This window comes from Anolis carolinensis, chromosome 3, assembly GCF_035594765.1.
Source record: "Anolis carolinensis isolate JA03-04 chromosome 3, rAnoCar3.1.pri, whole genome shotgun sequence".
In the NCBI taxonomy this organism is placed as follows: Eukaryota; Metazoa; Chordata; class Lepidosauria; order Squamata; family Dactyloidae; genus Anolis; species Anolis carolinensis.
Genome location: NC_085843.1, coordinates 5,971,847 through 5,977,846, shown reverse-complemented (window position 1 = coordinate 5,977,846; position 6,000 = coordinate 5,971,847). Strand labels below are relative to the sequence as shown.

The window sequence follows — 6,000 nt, the reverse complement described above, 5'->3', positions numbered from 1 at the left end:
TCAGTTTCCGTTTTCCCATACAGATTCAGGTCATCCATGTACATCAGATGCGAAATTTTGTGAGAATTCTTAGATGTTTGATAGCCGAGATTTGTTTTTTGTAAGATTGTTGACAGAGGGATCATGGCAATAATGAAATTATATTATTATTATTATTATTATTATTATTATTATTATTATTATTATTATTAATAATAATAATAATACAGCACCCCTGTCTGTAATATAATAATAATAATAATAATACTTTATTTGTATTCCGCCCTATCTCCCCAAGGGACTCATTATATTATATTATTATTTTAATATTTATTGTTATTAATATTATTATCATTTATTAATAATAATAGCAATAATACAGCAGCAACACTGAAAGCCCGAAAGGTGTCCCCATCTCTCTTTCTTAAGCAAAGATCACAGCATGCTTTGCCTACTACATCTCCCAGCATGCACCTTGCCCAACTTCCTCTCCGCCCAACCCTTCTCCGCTCCGTCCTCTAGATCAGTGACTACGTCCCCCGGGGTGCATTGCGCTCCTTTCAGCGCTTACTGACGCGCATTCAGAGCCGCGGGGCATACTGGGAACTGAAGTCCAGTCGCTGCTTCGCTGAGGCGATGGCTGAAGGAAAAAGGCGGTATAAGTGTGAGACTACGTTCCCCGAGATGCATTGCGCTCCTTACAGCGCTTACTGAAGCGCATTCAGAGCCGCGGGGCATACTGGGAATCGAAGTCCAGTCGCTGCTTCGCCCTGGCGATGGCTGAAGGAAAGAGGCGTATATAAATGTGAGACTACGTTCCCCGAGATGCATTGCGCTCCTTTCAGCGCTTACTGAAGTGCAGTCAGAGCCGCGGGGCATACTGGGAATCGAAGTCCAGCCGCTGCTTTGCTCTGGCGATGGCTGAAGGAAAGAGGCGGATATAAGTGTGAGACTACGTTCCCCGAGATGCATTGCGCTCCTTTCAGCGCTTACTGAAGTGCAGTCAGAGCCGCGGGGCATACTGGGAATCGAAGTCCAGTTGCTGCTTCGGCCTGGCGATGGATAGAATAGAATAGTAGAATAGTACAGTTGGAAGAGATCTCATGGGCCATCCAGTCCAACCCCCCGCTAAGAAGCAGGAAAGCGCATTCAAAGGAAAGAGGCGGATATAAGTGTGAGACTACGTTCCCCGAGATGCATTGCGCTCCTTTCAGCGCTTACTGAAATGCATCCAGAGCCGCGGGGCATACTGGGAACCGAAGTCCAGTCGCTACTTCTGACTTAAAGAGTTCACCCTGGCGAGGATACTAGAAGAGGCGGATACAAGCCTGAAACTACGCCCCCCAGGATGCATTGCGGTGCTTTCTGCGCTTCCTGAAGCGCACCCAGAGCCGCGGGGCATACCGGGAGTTGAAGTCCTTCCGCGGCTCCTGGCTTGGTGTGTCCTTTGCCGCCCCTAGTGTCGAGCGTCGGGATCGGTGGCGGGAGCAGCAACACACAGCGCCTGCCTGCCTTCCTCTCAGCGAGCAGCTCTTCTTGACAAAGCTCCTCCAGCTTTCGGCCTGCCTGCTTCCCCGCTTGCTCGGCGCCGGCTCTCGAGGGCGGGAGGAGCCGAAGAAGGAAGGCACCTCCGGGTGAGGAAGCGGAGCCCGTGTTGGCGGGGAAGGACGAGGCCTGCCCTGAGGCGGGTTGTGAGGGAAGCCTCTGAGGGAGCCAGGAGGTCGGGGTCTCTCTGAGGGGAGGAAGGACAGGCCTGTGCCTTTAAGGGTCCTGGCTGTAAAGGAAGGGGAAGGGGCTTTTGGAGGGGTCTTGGGGGGTCTGTGGGGGAGAGTCAGTCTATCAATCTATATATATCTCTATCCCCATATGTCTGTATCTATCTGTATCTATATCTCTTTCTCTATTTCTTTCTATCACTCTCTTTCTATTATTATTATTATTATTATTATTATTATTATTATTATTATTATTATCTCTTTCTCTATCTCTATTTCTTTCTATCACTCTCTTTCTATTATTATTATTGTCTATCTATATCTCTATTTCTATCACTTTCTTTCTATTATTATTATTGTCTATCTATTTCTCTATCTCTATTTCTTTCTATCACTCTCTTTCTATTATTATTATTGTCTATCTATATCTCTATTTCTATCACTTTCTTTCTATTATTATTATTGTCTATCTCTTTCTCTATCTCTATTTCTTTCTATCACTCTTTCTATTATTATTATTGTCTATCTATATCTCTATTTCTATCACTTTCTTTCTATTATTATTATTGTCTATCTCTTTCTCTATCAATTTCTTTCTATCACTCTCTTTCTATTATTATTATTGTCTATCTATATCTCTATTTCTATCACTTTCTTTCTATTATTATTATTGTCTATCTCTTTCTCTATCTCTATTTCTTTCTATCACTCTCTTTCTATTATTATTATTGTCTATCTATATCTCTATTTCTATCACTTTCTTTCTATTATTATTATTGTCTATCTCTTTCTCTATCTCTATTTCTTTCTATCACTCTCTTTCTATTATTATTATTGTCTATCTATATCTCTATTTCTATCACTTTCTTTCTATTATTATTATTGTCTATCTTTCTCTATCTCTATTTCTTTCTATCACTCTCTTTCTATTATTATTATTGTCTATCTATATCTCTATTTCTATCACTTTCTTTCTATTATTATTATTGTCTATCTCTTTCTCTATCTCTATTTCTTTCTATCACTCTCTTTCTATTATTATTATTGTCTATCTATATCTCTATTTCTATCACTTTCTTTCTATTATTATTATTGTCTATCTCTTTCTCTATCTCTATTTCTTTCTATCACTCTCTTTCTATTATTATTATTGTCTATCTATATCTCTATTTCTATCACTTTCTTTCTATTATTATTATTGTCTATCTCTTTCTCTGTCAATTTCTTTCTATCACTCTCTTTCTATTATTATTATTATTATTATTATTATTGTCTATATATCTATCTCTTTCTATCACTCTCATTCTATTATTATTATTGTCTATCTATATCTCTTTATTTCTTTCTATTATTCTTTCTATTATTATTGTCTATCTCTATCTCTTTCTCTATCTCTATTTCTTTCTATCACTCCCTTTCTATTATTATTATTATTATTATTATTATTGTCTATATCTATATCTCTTTATATTTTTATCACTCTCTTTCTATTGTTATTATTATTATTATTGACTATATTTCTTTCTCTATCTCTATTTCTTTCTATCACGCTCTTTCTATTATTATTATTATTATTATTATTGTCTATCTATATCTCTTTATCTCTATTTCTTTCTATCACTCTCTTTCTATTATTATTATTATTATTATTATTATTTCATTTCTATCCTGCTTTTCTCCCATGGGTGGGATCCAAAGCAGCGTACAACATACAAAATTCATACAAACATAAAAAACATACAAAATCCATCTGCCTATATCTATCTATGAGAGCCCCGGTGGCGAAGTGTGTTAAAACACTGAGCTATTGAACTTGCAGACCGAAAGGTCCCAGGTTCAAATCCCAGAAGTGGAGTGAGCGCCCGCTGTTGCTCCAGCTTCTGCCAACCTATCAATTCGAAAACATGCCAATGTGAGTAGATCAATAGGTACTGCTCCGGCGGGAAGGAACGGCGCTGCATGCAGTCATGCCGGTCACATGACCTTGGAGGTGTCTACGGACAACGCCGGCTCTTCAGCTTAGAAATGGAGATGAGCACCAACCCCCAGAGTCAGACATGACTGGATTTAACATCAGGGGAAACCTTTACCTTTACCTTATATCTATCTATATCTCTATTTCTATATATCCATATCTATCTCTCTATCTCTATATATCTATATTTGTCTATCTCTATATCTATCTATAATTATCACTATCTCTATCCATATCTATCTATATCTATCTAATGTCTCCCTCTATCTCTCTGTCTGTCTGTCTATCTATATCTGTCTGTCTCTATCTCTCTATATCTATCTATATTTATGTGTCTGTCTGTCTATATCTATCTCTCTATCTCTATATCTGTCTATCACTATCCCTGTCTCTCTCTATCTATCTATATCTATCTATATCTGTCTCCCACTCTACATATCTCTATATCTATGTATCTATCTATCGCTATCTATCTATATCTATGTCGAAGGCTTTCATGGCCGGAATCACAGGGTGGTTGTGTGTTTTTCGGGCTGTATGGCCGTGTTCCAGAAGCATTCTCTCCTGACGTTTCACCCACATCTATGGCAGACATCCTCAGAGGGTGTGAGGTATATATATACCTGAGAATGCCTGCCATAGATGTGGGCAAAACGTCAGGAGAGAATGCTTCTGGAACATGGCCATACAACCCGGAAAACACAACAACCCTATCTATATCTGTCTATCTCTATCTGTCTATATCTATCTCTATCTCTATCTGTCTATTATCTATCAATATATCTAGCTCTATCTGTATATATTTATCTATATCTGTCTATACCAATTTATCTGTCTATATCTGTCTGTCTGTCTGTTACAGGGATGGGCAAACTTGGGCCCTCCAGGAGTTTTGGACTTCAACTCCCACAATTCCTAACAGCTGGTAGGCTGTTAGGAATTGTGGGAGTTGGAGTCCAAAACACCTGGAAAGCCAGAGTTTGCTCATGCCTGGTCTATTATCTATCTATATCTATCTGTCTGTCTATCTATATCTATCTGTCTGTCTCTATCTCTATTTATCTGTCTATATCTATATCTGTCTATCTACATCTATCTATAAGGAGCCCCCAGTGGTTCAACAGATTAAACCGCTGAGCTGCTGAACTTGCAGACTGAAAGGTCAGCGGTTTGAATCCGGGGAGCAGGGTGAGCTCTTGCTGTTAGTCCCAGCTTCTGCCAACCTAGCAGTTCGAAAACATGCAAATGTGAGTAGATCAATAGCTACCACTCCGGCGGGAAGGTAACAATGCTCCATTCAGTCATACCAGCCACATAATCTGGGAGGTGTTTATGGACAACACTGGCTCTTCGGCATAGAAATGGAGATGAGTACCAACCCCCAGAGTTCGACACGACTAGACTTAATGTCAGGGGAAAACCTTTACCTTTTATCTATCTATATCTCTCTCTATTTATATCTCTATTTCTATTTGCCTATCTCTATCGCTATCTATCTAGATGTATATATCTTTATCTAACTATATAGATGTATCTATCTATATCTTTATCTATCTATATGTATGTATGTTTGTGTGTGTGTGTTGGGGGATTCGTAGATATGAGCCTGGAGTATGAAAAGGATTGTGAGTTTGTATTTCTGTGTGTCTGCAAAGAAGAACCTCTGTATTTTGGGAGGTGGTTGTGAATGTTTATCTTTTAAAAGTTATTTTATTTTATTTGTGCTGTATTTTAACTTTTGTATCCATGACCCAAATATTTAATTGGTTTTTTTTAAACATTTCTGATTTCATATCATTTCAGATATGTATTTGTCTTGTTTATTGTGTTATATTATTGTTAGATAATGATGCTGATGCTGATGATGGGGTTGTCAGGAAGGCTGTCTGTATATATCTTGGGGGTCTGGGATGTTAGATAGGGCTGTGTGTATGTTGGGGGGTCTGTGATGTTAGATGACAACAACAATGGGGTGTCAGGAGGGCTGTCAGTGTGTTTGTTTGGGGGATCTGTGAGGGGAGGGTTAGGGGTCATGTGTGTATTGGGGGCTCTATGGGGTGCCAGAAGGGTTGTGTGTGTGTGTGTGTGGTGTGTGTTGGGGGGTCTGTCAGGAGAGCGAGGAGAGTTGTCTGTGTGTGTTGTGGGTCATAGACAAGAGGGAGCTGTGTGCTTTAGGGAGTCTGTGAGGGGAGGGTCAGGAGGAGTATGTTGGAGTCTATGAGGTGGGTCAGGAGAGTTATGTGTGTGTAATAATAATAATAATAATAATAATAATAATAATAATAATAATAATAATGTTTTTTTAACCCATGTCTCCATGTGGCTTGAGGC

General features: G+C 39.1%; 1 protein-coding gene across 3 annotated transcripts in view; it reads left to right on the top strand.

Annotated features, from left to right (window-relative positions):
- Positions 1-1,440: 1,440 nt before the first annotated feature.
- The window catches only part of fam168a (family with sequence similarity 168 member A), a 239,614-nt gene continuing 235,054 nt past the window's right edge, over positions 1,441-6,000 (top strand). Inside the window, exon 1 of one of the 3 annotated variants that reach the window (XM_062974438.1) lies at positions 1,441-1,613. The gene's annotated coding sequence lies outside the window, so the exon portion shown is untranslated. The remainder of the gene's footprint in view (positions 1,614-6,000) is intronic. The other 2 variants (XM_008120677.3, XM_008120679.3) reach the window with 2 other exon arrangements.